The sequence below is a fragment of the Hyla sarda genome, unplaced genomic scaffold (genome assembly GCF_029499605.1).
Source record: "Hyla sarda isolate aHylSar1 unplaced genomic scaffold, aHylSar1.hap1 scaffold_2650, whole genome shotgun sequence".
Taxonomy (NCBI): Eukaryota; Metazoa; Chordata; class Amphibia; order Anura; family Hylidae; genus Hyla; species Hyla sarda.
The window spans coordinates 1-14,322 of NW_026609343.1; the positions used below are offsets into that span (position 1 = coordinate 1).

At 46.3% G+C, this 14,322-nt stretch overlaps 7 non-coding genes across 7 annotated transcripts; all 7 read left to right on the forward strand.

Moving 5' to 3' along the window:
- The first annotated feature begins 170 nt into the window (after positions 1 to 170).
- Positions 171 to 361, forward strand: LOC130324621 (U2 spliceosomal RNA). Its single transcript, XR_008869592.1, has one exon. It is a non-coding gene; the product is annotated as a U2 spliceosomal RNA (small nuclear RNA).
- A 2,081-nt stretch (positions 362 to 2,442) lies between these two features.
- LOC130324622 (U2 spliceosomal RNA) lies at positions 2,443 to 2,633 on the forward strand. The gene has a single exon (XR_008869593.1). It is a non-coding gene; the product is annotated as a U2 spliceosomal RNA (small nuclear RNA).
- A 2,084-nt stretch (positions 2,634 to 4,717) lies between these two features.
- On the forward strand, positions 4,718 to 4,908 carry LOC130324623 (U2 spliceosomal RNA). The gene has a single exon (XR_008869594.1). It is a non-coding gene; the product is annotated as a U2 spliceosomal RNA (small nuclear RNA).
- Positions 4,909 to 7,002: 2,094 nt separating this feature from the next.
- Positions 7,003 to 7,193, forward strand: LOC130324624 (U2 spliceosomal RNA). The gene has a single exon (XR_008869595.1). It is a non-coding gene; the product is annotated as a U2 spliceosomal RNA (small nuclear RNA).
- Positions 7,194 to 9,295: 2,102 nt separating this feature from the next.
- On the forward strand, positions 9,296 to 9,486 carry LOC130324612 (U2 spliceosomal RNA). The gene has a single exon (XR_008869584.1). It is a non-coding gene; the product is annotated as a U2 spliceosomal RNA (small nuclear RNA).
- A 2,102-nt stretch (positions 9,487 to 11,588) lies between these two features.
- Positions 11,589 to 11,779, forward strand: LOC130324620 (U2 spliceosomal RNA). The gene has a single exon (XR_008869591.1). It is a non-coding gene; the product is annotated as a U2 spliceosomal RNA (small nuclear RNA).
- Positions 11,780 to 13,877: 2,098 nt separating this feature from the next.
- LOC130324617 (U2 spliceosomal RNA) lies at positions 13,878 to 14,068 on the forward strand. The gene has a single exon (XR_008869589.1). It is a non-coding gene; the product is annotated as a U2 spliceosomal RNA (small nuclear RNA).
- Positions 14,069 to 14,322: the final 254 nt, after the last annotated feature.

The following is a 14,322-nucleotide window of genomic DNA, read 5'->3' on the forward strand; positions in this document are numbered from 1 at the left end:
GTCTTGCTGCTTAGCAATAATGGTATGGGTTTAGGTTCTGCTGTGTGTACTGGTGGTTGACTGCCCCCCAGCCCAGAGTGTGCATGGAAAATTGTCTGGCAGCCTCCCTGACAGCAAGCAGTGATAGTGCCCATGAAGGGGACCTTGTTGGGCCCGCCCCTTTCACGGTTATCGCTTCTCGGCCTTTTGGCTAAGATCAAGTGTAGTATCTGTTCTTATCAGTTTAATATCTGATACGTCCCCTATCTGGGGACCATATATTAAATGGATTTTTGAGAACGGGGGCCGATTTCGAAGCTTGCTTCCGTCGCCCTATGCATTGACCCGATATGGCAGTATCTTCGGGTACAGTGCACCACCCCTTTACAGGGTTAAAAAGAAAGATTCCTACTTTCATTGCTACCTGCTTGCTGGCTAGCCAGCTAGCCAGCCCTGTGGGCCTTGCTGCTGCTGCAGCCAAAAAACAAAAGGTGGTGCTGCTGCTGCTTCTGCTGCTTCTGCTTCTGCTTGTGTCTGGCCCCTGTTGGAGCGTCCAGGCACAGGACTTCTGCTGCTGCTGACTAAATGGCCTCCTTAATTGGATCATTTGAGTAGCCAGCACACCTGTGCAGGTAGGGCATGACATGATAGGCAGCTGCCTTGATAGCGGGTGGGTGCTGAATGTTCCTAATTGACAAAATAAGATTAATGCTTATGAAGAAATATAAAATCTCATCCCTTCCCCAATATCGCGCCACACCCCTACCCCTTAATTCCCTGGTTGAACGTGATGGACATATGTCTTTTTTCGACCGTACTAACTATGTAACTATGTAACATAACATGGGGGGGGTCTCCTGGCTGTTCACACAGGTGTGTCATTGCTGTACATTGACCATGCATTGCTTCTGTGGTATTGCAAAGGCAAAGACAAATGCTTCCAGCCATCCATTGCACTAATGGATTGGTCATCAGCTGGCTGTCTATGTCCCGCATCAATATAGACCAAAGTACAGAGGGTTAGGCTATGCTATTGTGCACCTACCTGATGCATCAGAAGGTGCGAGGCCCTTGCTAAATTCTGTGCACAGACTTTGAGATCTATGCTTTAGACTGTATCTAAACCTGCTCCAACATGGACTGACATTCTGGCCTACTTTCAGCCGATGCGACTTGTCTGTCGCTGAACAGTCGCTTTTTATGTATTCAGCACCTATGTATAATGTTGTAAAAATGCTCTAGAAGCTAAAGTCGCAGAAATGTCACACATATTTGGCCTGCAACTTTCTGTGCGACAAATTCAGACAGGAAAAATCAGTATAAATCCTTAGAAAATTATCCCCCAGTGTCTCCATCTGCTGGCGGTATTGAATAAGCATTGCTGCACTGATGGGGTATGCATTAGACGAAAAAAAAGAAGAAAAAGAAGAATAATACGCCCAGAAAAGAGGCGAAAAGGAGAAAAACGTAAAAAAACGTGAAAAAAAAGTAAGAGGAAGAGAAGGGAAAAAAAGGTGGAAATGGGTTTAAAAGTGATTTCGGCGGAGAAATATATATATATATATATATATATATATATATATATATATATGCGCACACACACACATAGATATAAACGTATTCTCCGTTGAGATATTGCAGCCGCTGCTGTGTCCAGGCCCAGGAGCCTTAGCACTGTGCTGTGATGTCACTCAATACCACTGACATCACTAGGTGTAAACAACATCTCTCCTTTGCTGTGTATGTGACTATGGAGCTGTTTGGTGATGTCGTCTATTACGGCCTTCATAGAAGCAACAGGAGATTGTTGCATCCATCTTGAACCCTCAGAACTACAGTGCTATGATGTCACTCACTTCCACAGGCCTTGCAGAGTGTAAACAACAACAACCCAGCTTTGTTGTGTATGTAACCAAAGGGATTTGTGATGTCACCTAGAACCTTCACAGCAGCGACAGCTTTATGAGGAGCATCAGCACTGCTCTGCCTGAGCAGAACCATCACCGCCATAGGTTGTCAAATAACCCGGATTTAACCCACACAGGTAAGTCCAATGGGGTGCAGGCATGTCCTCTATGCTTACAGCTTCCCGTGGGTGTTGGTTTGATACCGTTTGGGGACAGCCAAGGAGGCATCTGCAGGCAACAAAGGTAGGTGTGTGCTTGTGTGTGTGTTTCCTATGCAGATCCTAAGCCCAGTGTCACATGCAAGTAGGAGGAGTAAGAAGGGTTCCTGGCAAATCCGGGTTATGGATTGCATTTAAAAAGGCCCCGTGGGAGTGCAATGGGCCCCTGTCTTGCTGCTTAGCAATAATGGTATGGGTTTAGGTTCTGCTGTGTGTACTGGTGGTTGACTGCCCCCCAGCCCAGAGTGTGCATGGAAAATTGTCTGGCAGCCTCCCTGACAGCAAGCAGTGATAGTGCCCATGAAGGGGACCTTGTTGGGCCCGCCCCTTTCACGGTTATCGCTTCTCGGCCTTTTGGCTAAGATCAAGTGTAGTATCTGTTCTTATCAGTTTAATATCTGATACGTCCCCTATCTGGGGACCATATATTAAATGGATTTTTGAGAACGGGGGCCGATTTCGAAGCTTGCTTCCGTCGCCCTATGCATTGACCCGATATGGCAGTATCTTCGGGTACAGTGCACCACCCCCTTACAGGGTTAAAAAGAAAGATTCCTACTTTCATTGCTACCTGCTTGCTGGCTAGCCAGCTAGCCAGCCCTGTGGGCCTTGCTGCTGCTGCAGCCAAAAAACAAAAGGTGGTGCTGCTGCTGCTTCTGCTGCTTCTGCTTGTGTCTGGCCCCTGTTGGAGCGTCCAGGCACAGGACTTCTGCTGCTGCTGACTAAATGGCCTCCTTAATTGGATCATTTGAGTAGCCAGCACACCTGTGCAGGTAGGGCATGACATGATAGGCAGCTGCCTTGATAGCGGGTGGGTGCTGAATGTTCCTAATTGACAAAATAAGATTAATGCTTATGAAGAAATATAAAATCTCATCCCTTCCCCAATATCGCGCCACACCCCTACCCCTTAATTCCCTGGTTGAACGTGATGGACATATGTCTTTTTTCGACCGTACTAACTATGTAACTATGTAACATAACATGGGGGGGGGGGGGTCTCCTGGCTGTTCACACAGGTGTGTCATTGCTGTACATTGACCATGCATTGCTTCTGTGGTATTGCAAAGGCAAAGACAAATGCTTCCAGCCATCCATTGCACTAATGGATTGGTCATCAGCTGGCTGTCTATGTCCCGCATCAATATAGACCAAAGTACAGAGGGTTAGGCTATGCTATTGTGCACCTACCTGATGCATCAGAAGGTGCGAGGCCCTTGCTAAATTCTGTGCACAGACTTTGAGATCTATGCTTTAGACTGTATCTAAACCTGCTCCAACATGGACTGACATTCTGGCCTACTTTCAGCCGATGCGACTTGTCTGTCGCTGAACAGTCGCTTTTTATGTATTCAGCACCTATGTATAATGTTGTAAAAATGCTCTAGAAGCTAAAGTCGCAGAAATGTCACACATATTTGGCCTGCAACTTTCTGTGCGACAAATTCAGACAGGAAAAATCAGTATAAATCCTTAGAAAATTATCCCCCAGTGTCTCCATCTGCTGGCGGTATTGAATAAGCATTGCTGCACTGATGGGGTATGCATTAGACGAAAAAAAAGAAGAAAAAGAAGAATAATACGCCCAGAAAAGAGGCGAAAAGGAGAAAAACGTAAAAAAACGTGAAAAAAAAGTAAGAGGAAGAGAAGGGAAAAAAAGGTGGAAATGGGTTTAAAAGTGATTTCGGCGGAGAAATATATATATATATATATATATATATATATATATATATATATATATGCGCACACACACACATAGATATAAACGTATTCTCCGTTGAGATATTGCAGCCGCTGCTGTGTCCAGGCCCAGGAGCCTTAGCACTGTGCTGTGATGTCACTCAATACCACTGACATCACTAGGTGTAAACAACATCTCTCCTTTGCTGTGTATGTGACTATGGAGCTGTTTGGTGATGTCGTCTATTACGGCCTTCATAGAAGCAACAGGAGATTGTTGCATCCATCTTGAACCCTCAGAACTACAGTGCTATGATGTCACTCACTTCCACAGGCCTTGCAGAGTGTAAACAACAACAACCCAGCTTTGTTGTGTATGTAACCAAAGGGATTTGTGATGTCACCTAGAACCTTCACAGCAGCGACAGCTTTATGAGGAGCATCAGCACTGCTCTGCCTGAGCAGAACCATCACCGCCATAGGTTGTCAAATAACCCGGATTTAACCCACACAGGTAAGTCCAATGGGGTGCAGGCATGTCCTCTATGCTTACAGCTTCCCGTGGGTGTTGGTTTGATACCGTTTGGGGACAGCCAAGGAGGCATCTGCAGGCAACAAAGGTAGGTGTGTGCTTGTGTGTGTGTTTCCTATGCAGATCCTAAGCCCAGTGTCACATGCAAGTAGGAGGAGTAAGAAGGGTTCCTGGCAAATCCGGGTTATGGATTGCATTTAAAAAGGCCCCGTGGGAGTGCAATGGGCCCCTGTCTTGCTGCTTAGCAATAATGGTATGGGTTTAGGTTCTGCTGTGTGTACTGGTGGTTGACTGCCCCCCAGCCCAGAGTGTGCATGGAAAATTGTCTGGCAGCCTCCCTGACAGCAAGCAGTGATAGTGCCCATGAAGGGGACCTTGTTGGGCCCGCCCCTTTCACGGTTATCGCTTCTCGGCCTTTTGGCTAAGATCAAGTGTAGTATCTGTTCTTATCAGTTTAATATCTGATACGTCCCCTATCTGGGGACCATATATTAAATGGATTTTTGAGAACGGGGGCCGATTTCGAAGCTTGCTTCCGTCGCCCTATGCATTGACCCGATATGGCAGTATCTTCGGGTACAGTGCACCACCCCCTTACAGGGTTAAAAAGAAAGATTCCTACTTTCATTGCTACCTGCTTGCTGGCTAGCCAGCTAGCCAGCCCTGTGGGCCTTGCTGCTGCTGCAGCCAAAAAACAAAAGGTGGTGCTGCTGCTGCTTCTGCTGCTTCTGCTTCTGCTTGTGTCTGGCCCCTGTTGGAGCGTCCAGGCACAGGACTTCTGCTGCTGCTGACTAAATGGCCTCCTTAATTGGATCATTTGAGTAGCCAGCACACCTGTGCAGGTAGGGCATGACATGATAGGCAGCTGCCTTGATAGCGGGTGGGTGCTGAATGTTCCTAATTGACAAAATAAGATTAATGCTTATGAAGAAATATAAAATCTCATCCCTTCCCCAATATCGCGCCACACCCCTACCCCTTAATTCCCTGGTTGAACGTGATGGACATATGTCTTTTTTCGACCGTACTAACTATGTAACTATGTAACATAACATGGGGGGGGGGGGGGGGGTCTCCTGGCTGTTCACACAGGTGTGTCATTGCTGTACATTGACCATGCATTGCTTCTGTGGTATTGCAAAGGCAAAGACAAATGCTTCCAGCCATCCATTGCACTAATGGATTGGTCATCAGCTGGCTGTCTATGTCCCGCATCAATATAGACCAAAGTACAGAGGGTTAGGCTATGCTATTGTGCACCTACCTGATGCATCAGAAGGTGCGAGGCCCTTGCTAAATTCTGTGCACAGACTTTGAGATCTATGCTTTAGACTGTATCTAAACCTGCTCCAACATGGACTGACATTCTGGCCTACTTTCAGCCGATGCGACTTGTCTGTCGCTGAACAGTCGCTTTTTATGTATTCAGCACCTATGTATAATGTTGTAAAAATGCTCTAGAAGCTAAAGTCGCAGAAATGTCACACATATTTGGCCTGCAACTTTCTGTGCGACAAATTCAGACAGGAAAAATCAGTATAAATCCTTAGAAAATTATCCCCCAGTGTCTCCATCTGCTGGCGGTATTGAATAAGCATTGCTGCACTGATGGGGTATGCATTAGACGAAAAAAAAGAAGAAAAAGAAGAATAATACGCCCAGAAAAGAGGCGAAAAGGAGAAAAACGTAAAAAAACGTGAAAAAAAAGTAAGAGGAAGAGAAGGGAAAAAAAGGTGGAAATGGGTTTAAAAGTGATTTCGGCGGAGAAATATATATATATATATATATATATATATATATATATATATATATATGCGCACACACACACATAGATATAAACGTATTCTCCGTTGAGATATTGCAGCCGCTGCTGTGTCCAGGCCCAGGAGCCTTAGCACTGTGCTGTGATGTCACTCAATACCACTGACATCACTAGGTGTAAACAACATCTCTCCTTTGCTGTGTATGTGACTATGGAGCTGTTTGGTGATGTCGTCTATTACGGCCTTCATAGAAGCAACAGGAGATTGTTGCATCCATCTTGAACCCTCAGAACTACAGTGCTATGATGTCACTCACTTCCACAGGCCTTGCAGAGTGTAAACAACAACAACCCAGCTTTGTTGTGTATGTAACCATAGGGATTTGTGATGTCACCTAGAACCTTCACAGCAGCGACAGCTTTATGAGGAGCATCAGCACTGCTCTGCCTGAGCAGAACCATCACCGCCATAGGTTGTCAAATAACCCGGATTTAACCCACACAGGTAAGTCCAATGGGGTGCAGGCATGTCCTCTATGCTTACAGCTTCCCGTGGGTGTTGGTTTGATACCGTTTGGGGACAGCCAAGGAGGCATCTGCAGGCAACAAAGGTAGGTGTGTGCTTGTGTGTGTGTTTCCTATGCAGATCCTAAGCCCAGTGTCACATGCAAGTAGGAGGAGTAAGAAGGGTTCCTGGCAAATCCGGGTTATGGATTGCATTTAAAAAGGCCCCGTGGGAGTGCAATGGGCCCCTGTCTTGCTGCTTAGCAATAATGGTATGGGTTTAGGTTCTGCTGTGTGTACTGGTGGTTGACTGCCCCCCAGCCCAGAGTGTGCATGGAAAATTGTCTGGCAGCCTCCCTGACAGCAAGCAGTGATAGTGCCCATGAAGGGGACCTTGTTGGGCCCGCCCCTTTCACGGTTATCGCTTCTCGGCCTTTTGGCTAAGATCAAGTGTAGTATCTGTTCTTATCAGTTTAATATCTGATACGTCCCCTATCTGGGGACCATATATTAAATGGATTTTTGAGAACGGGGGCCGATTTCGAAGCTTGCTTCCGTCGCCCTATGCATTGACCCGATATGGCAGTATCTTCGGGTACAGTGCACCACCCCCTTACAGGGTTAAAAAGAAAGATTCCTACTTTCATTGCTACCTGCTTGCTGGCTAGCCAGCTAGCCAGCCCTGTGGGCCTTGCTGCTGCTGCAGCCAAAAAACAAAAGGTGGTGCTGCTGCTGCTTCTGCTGCTTCTGCTTCTGCTTGTGTCTGGCCCCTGTTGGAGCGTCCAGGCACAGGACTTCTGCTGCTGCTGACTAAATGGCCTCCTTAATTGGATCATTTGAGTAGCCAGCACACCTGTGCAGGTAGGGCATGACATGATAGGCAGCTGCCTTGATAGCGGGTGGGTGCTGAATGTTCCTAATTGACAAAATAAGATTAATGCTTATGAAGAAATATAAAATCTCATCCCTTCCCCAATATCGCGCCACACCCCTACCCCTTAATTCCCTGGTTGAACGTGATGGACATATGTCTTTTTTCGACCGTACTAACTATGTAACTATGTAACATAACATGGGGGGGGGGGGGGGGTCTCCTGGCTGTTCACACAGGTGTGTCATTGCTGTACATTGACCATGCATTGCTTCTGTGGTATTGCAAAGGCAAAGACAAATGCTTCCAGCCATCCATTGCACTAATGGATTGGTCATCAGCTGGCTGTCTATGTCCCGCATCAATATAGACCAAAGTACAGAGGGTTAGGCTATGCTATTGTGCACCTACCTGATGCATCAGAAGGTGCGAGGCCCTTGCTAAATTCTGTGCACAGACTTTGAGATCTATGCTTTAGACTGTATCTAAACCTGCTCCAACATGGACTGACATTCTGGCCTACTTTCAGCCGATGCGACTTGTCTGTCGCTGAACAGTCGCTTTTTATGTATTCAGCACCTATGTATAATGTTGTAAAAATGCTCTAGAAGCTAAAGTCGCAGAAATGTCACACATATTTGGCCTGCAACTTTCTGTGCGACAAATTCAGACAGGAAAAATCAGTATAAATCCTTAGAAAATTATCCCCCAGTGTCTCCATCTGCTGGCGGTATTGAATAAGCATTGCTGCACTGATGGGGTATGCATTAGACGGAAAAAAAAGAAGAAAAAGAAGAATAATACGCCCAGAAAAGAGGCGAAAAGGAGAAAAACGTAAAAAAACGTGAAAAAAAAGTAAGAGGAAGAGAAGGGAAAAAAAGGTGGAAATGGGTTTAAAAGTGATTTCGGCGGAGATATATATATATATATATATATATATATATATATATATATATATATATATATATATGCGCACACACACACATAGATATAAACGTATTCTCCGTTGAGATATTGCAGCCGCTGCTGTGTCCAGGCCCAGGAGCCTTAGCACTGTGCTGTGATGTCACTCAATACCACTGACATCACTAGGTGTAAACAACATCTCTCCTTTGCTGTGTATGTGACTATGGAGCTGTTTGGTGATGTCGTCTATTACGGCCTTCATAGAAGCAACAGGAGATTGTTGCATCCATCTTGAACCCTCAGAACTACAGTGCTATGATGTCACTCACTTCCACAGGCCTTGCAGAGTGTAAACAACAACAACCCAGCTTTGTTGTGTATGTAACCATAGGGATTTGTGATGTCACCTAGAACCTTCACAGCAGCGACAGCTTTATGAGGAGCATCAGCACTGCTCTGCCTGAGCAGAACCATCACCGCCATAGGTTGTCAAATAACCCGGATTTAACCCACACAGGTAAGTCCAATGGGGTGCAGGCATGTCCTCTATGCTTACAGCTTCCCGTGGGTGTTGGTTTGATACCGTTTGGGGACAGCCAAGGAGGCATCTGCAGGCAACAAAGGTAGGTGTGTGCTTGTGTGTGTGTTTCCTATGCAGATCCTAAGCCCAGTGTCACATGCAAGTAGGAGGAGTAAGAAGGGTTCCTGGCAAATCCGGGTTATGGATTGCATTTAAAAAGGCCCCGTGGGAGTGCAATGGGCCCCTGTCTTGCTGCTTAGCAATAATGGTATGGGTTTAGGTTCTGCTGTGTGTACTGGTGGTTGACTGCCCCCCAGCCCAGAGTGTGCATGGAAAATTGTCTGGCAGCCTCCCTGACAGCAAGCAGTGATAGTGCCCATGAAGGGGACCTTGTTGGGCCCGCCCCTTTCACGGTTATCGCTTCTCGGCCTTTTGGCTAAGATCAAGTGTAGTATCTGTTCTTATCAGTTTAATATCTGATACGTCCCCTATCTGGGGACCATATATTAAATGGATTTTTGAGAACGGGGGCCGATTTCGAAGCTTGCTTCCGTCGCCCTATGCATTGACCCGATATGGCAGTATCTTCGGGTACAGTGCACCACCCCCTTACAGGGTTAAAAAGAAAGATTCCTACTTTCATTGCTACCTGCTTGCTGGCTAGCCAGCTAGCCAGCCCTGTGGGCCTTGCTGCTGCTGCAGCCAAAAAACAAAAGGTGGTGCTGCTGCTGCTTCTGCTGCTTCTGCTTCTGCTTGTGTCTGGCCCCTGTTGGAGCGTCCAGGCACAGGACTTCTGCTGCTGCTGACTAAATGGCCTCCTTAATTGGATCATTTGAGTAGCCAGCACACCTGTGCAGGTAGGGCATGACATGATAGGCAGCTGCCTTGATAGCGGGTGGGTGCTGAATGTTCCTAATTGACAAAATAAGATTAATGCTTATGAAGAAATATAAAATCTCATCCCTTCCCCAATATCGCGCCACACCCCTACCCCTTAATTCCCTGGTTGAACGTGATGGACATATGTCTTTTTTCGACCGTACTAACTATGTAACTATGTAACATAACATGGGGGGGGGGGGGGGTCTCCTGGCTGTTCACACAGGTGTGTCATTGCTGTACATTGACCATGCATTGCTTCTGTGGTATTGCAAAGGCAAAGACAAATGCTTCCAGCCATCCATTGCACTAATGGATTGGTCATCAGCTGGCTGTCTATGTCCCGCATCAATATAGACCAAAGTACAGAGGGTTAGGCTATGCTATTGTGCACCTACCTGATGCATCAGAAGGTGCGAGGCCCTTGCTAAATTCTGTGCACAGACTTTGAGATCTATGCTTTAGACTGTATCTAAACCTGCTCCAACATGGACTGACATTCTGGCCTACTTTCAGCCGATGCGACTTGTCTGTCGCTGAACAGTCGCTTTTTATGTATTCAGCACCTATGTATAATGTTGTAAAAATGCTCTAGAAGCTAAAGTCGCAGAAATGTCACACATATTTGGCCTGCAACTTTCTGTGCGACAAATTCAGACAGGAAAAATCAGTATAAATCCTTAGAAAATTATCCCCCAGTGTCTCCATCTGCTGGCGGTATTGAATAAGCATTGCTGCACTGATGGGGTATGCATTAGACGAAAAAAAAGAAGAAAAAGAAGAATAATACGCCCAGAAAAGAGGCGAAAAGGAGAAAAACGTAAAAAAACGTGAAAAAAAAGTAAGAGGAAGAGAAGGGAAAAAAAGGTGGAAATGGGTTTAAAAGTGATTTCGGCGGAGAAATATATATATATATATATATATATATATATATATATATATATATATATATATATATGCGCACACACACACATAGATATAAACGTATTCTCCGTTGAGATATTGCAGCCGCTGCTGTGTCCAGGCCCAGGAGCCTTAGCACTGTGCTGTGATGTCACTCAATACCACTGACATCACTAGGTGTAAACAACATCTCTCCTTTGCTGTGTATGTGACTATGGAGCTGTTTGGTGATGTCGTCTATTACGGCCTTCATAGAAGCAACAGGAGATTGTTGCATCCATCTTGAACCCTCAGAACTACAGTGCTATGATGTCACTCACTTCCACAGGCCTTGCAGAGTGTAAACAACAACAACCCAGCTTTGTTGTGTATGTAACCATAGGGATTTGTGATGTCACCTAGAACCTTCACAGCAGCGACAGCTTTATGAGGAGCATCAGCACTGCTCTGCCTGAGCAGAACCATCACCGCCATAGGTTGTCAAATAACCCGGATTTAACCCACACAGGTAAGTCCAATGGGGTGCAGGCATGTCCTCTATGCTTACAGCTTCCCGTGGGTGTTGGTTTGATACCGTTTGGGGACAGCCAAGGAGGCATCTGCAGGCAACAAAGGTAGGTGTGTGCTTGTGTGTGTGTTTCCTATGCAGATCCTAAGCCCAGTGTCACATGCAAGTAGGAGGAGTAAGAAGGGTTCCTGGCAAATCCGGGTTATGGATTGCATTTAAAAAGGCCCCGTGGGAGTGCAATGGGCCCCTGTCTTGCTGCTTAGCAATAATGGTATGGGTTTAGGTTCTGCTGTGTGTACTGGTGGTTGACTGCCCCCCAGCCCAGAGTGTGCATGGAAAATTGTCTGGCAGCCTCCCTGACAGCAAGCAGTGATAGTGCCCATGAAGGGGACCTTGTTGGGCCCGCCCCTTTCACGGTTATCGCTTCTCGGCCTTTTGGCTAAAATCAAGTGTAGTATCTGTTCTTATCAGTTTAATATCTGATACGTCCCCTATCTGGGGACCATATATTAAATGGATTTTTGAGAACGGGGGCCGATTTCGAAGCTTGCTTCCGTCGCCCTATGCATTGACCCGATATGGCAGTATCTTCGGGTACAGTGCACCACCCCCTTACAGGGTTAAAAAGAAAGATTCCTACTTTCATTGCTACCTGCTTGCTGGCTAGCCAGCTAGCCAGCCCTGTGGGCCTTGCTGCTGCTGCAGCCAAAAAACAAAAGGTGGTGCTGCTGCTGCTTCTGCTGCTTCTGCTTCTGCTTGTGTCTGGCCCCTGTTGGAGCGTCCAGGCACAGGACTTCTGCTGCTGCTGACTAAATGGCCTCCTTAATTGGATCATTTGAGTAGCCAGCACACCTGTGCAGGTAGGGCATGACATGATAGGCAGCTGCCTTGATAGCGGGTGGGTGCTGAATGTTCCTAATTGACAAAATAAGATTAATGCTTATGAAGAAATATAAAATCTCATCCCTTCCCCAATATCGCGCCACACCCCTACCCCTTAATTCCCTGGTTGAACGTGATGGACATATGTCTTTTTTCGACCGTACTAACTATGTAACTATGTAACATAACATGGGGGGGGGGGGGGGGGGGGGGGTCTCCTGGCTGTTCACACAGGTGTGTCATTGCTGTACATTGACCATGCATTGCTTCTGTGGTATTGCAAAGGCAAAGACAAATGCTTCCAGCCATCCATTGCACTAATGGATTGGTCATCAGCTGGCTGTCTATGTCCCGCATCAATATAGACCAAAGTACAGAGGGTTAGGCTATGCTATTGTGCACCTACCTGATGCATCAGAAGGTGCGAGGCCCTTGCTAAATTCTGTGCACAGACTTTGAGATCTATGCTTTAGACTGTATCTAAACCTGCTCCAACATGGACTGACATTCTGGCCTACTTTCAGCCGATGCGACTTGTCTGTCGCTGAACAGTCGCTTTTTATGTATTCAGCACCTATGTATAATGTTGTAAAAATGCTCTAGAAGCTAAAGTCGCAGAAATGTCACACATATTTGGCCTGCAACTTTCTGTGCGACAAATTCAGACAGGAAAAATCAGTATAAATCCTTAGAAAATTATCCCCCAGTGTCTCCATCTGCTGGCGGTATTGAATAAGCATTGCTGCACTGATGGGGTATGCATTAGACGAAAAAAAAGAAGAAAAAGAAGAATAATACGCCCAGAAAAGAGGCGAAAAGGAGAAAAACGTAAAAAAACGTGAAAAAAAAGTAAGAGGAAGAGAAGGGAAAAAAAGGTGGAAATGGGTTTAAAAGTGATTTCGGCGGAGAAATATATATATATATATATATATATATATATATATATATATATATGCGCACACACACACATAGATATAAACGTATTCTCCGTTGAGATATTGCAGCCGCTGCTGTGTCCAGGCCCAGGAGCCTTAGCACTGTGCTGTGATGTCACTCAATACCACTGACATCACTAGGTGTAAACAACATCTCTCCTTTGCTGTGTATGTGACTATGGAGCTGTTTGGTGATGTCGTCTATTACGGCCTTCATAGAAGCAACAGGAGATTGTTGCATCCATCTTGAACCCTCAGAACTACAGTGCTATGATGTCACTCACTTCCACAGGCCTTGCAGAGTGTAAACAACAACAACCCAGCTTTGTTGTGTATGTAACCATAGGGATTTGTGATGTCACCTAGAACCTTCACAGCAGCGACAGCTTTATGAGGAGCATCAGCACTGCTCTGCCTGAGCAGAACCATCACCGCCATAGGTTGTCAAATAACCCGGATTTAACCCACACAGGTAAGTCCAATGGGGTGCAGGCATGTCCTCTATGCTTACAGCTTCCCGTGGGTGTTGGTTTGATACCGTTTGGGGACAGCCAAGGAGGCATCTGCAGGCAACAAAGGTAGGTGTGTGCTTGTGTGTGTGTTTCCTATGCAGATCCTAAGCCCAGTGTCACATGCAAGTAGGAGGAGTAAGAAGGGTTCCTGGCAAATCCGGGTTATGGATTGCATTTAAAAAGGCCCCGTGGGAGTGCAATGGGCCCCTGTCTTGCTGCTTAGCAATAATGGTATGGGTTTAGGTTCTGCTGTGTGTACTGGTGGTTGACTGCCCCCCAGCCCAGAGTGTGCATGGAAAATTGTCTGGCAGCCTCCCTGACAGCAAGCAGTGATAGTGCCCATGAAGGGGACCTTGTTGGGCCCGCCCCTTTCACGGTTATCGCTTCTCAGCCTTTTGGCTAAGATCAAGTGTAGTATCTGTTCTTATCAGTTTAATATCTGATACGTCCCCTATCTGGGGACCATATATTAAATGGATTTTTGAGAACGGGGGCCGATTTCGAAGCTTGCTTCCGTCGCCCTATGCATTGACCCGATATGGCAGTATCTTCGGGTACAGTGCACCACCCCCTTACAGGGTTAAAAAGAAAGATTCCTACTTTCATTGCTACCTGCTTGCTGGCTAGCCAGCTAGCCAGCCCTGTGGGCCTTGCTGCTGCTGCAGCCAAAAAACAAAAGGTGGTGCTGCTGCTGCTTCTGCTGCTTCTGCTTCTGCTTGTGTCTGGCCCCTGTTGGAGCGTCCAGGCACAGGACTTCTGCTGCTGCTGACTAAATGGCCTCCTTAATTGGATCATTTGAGTAGCCAGCACACCTGTGCAGGTAG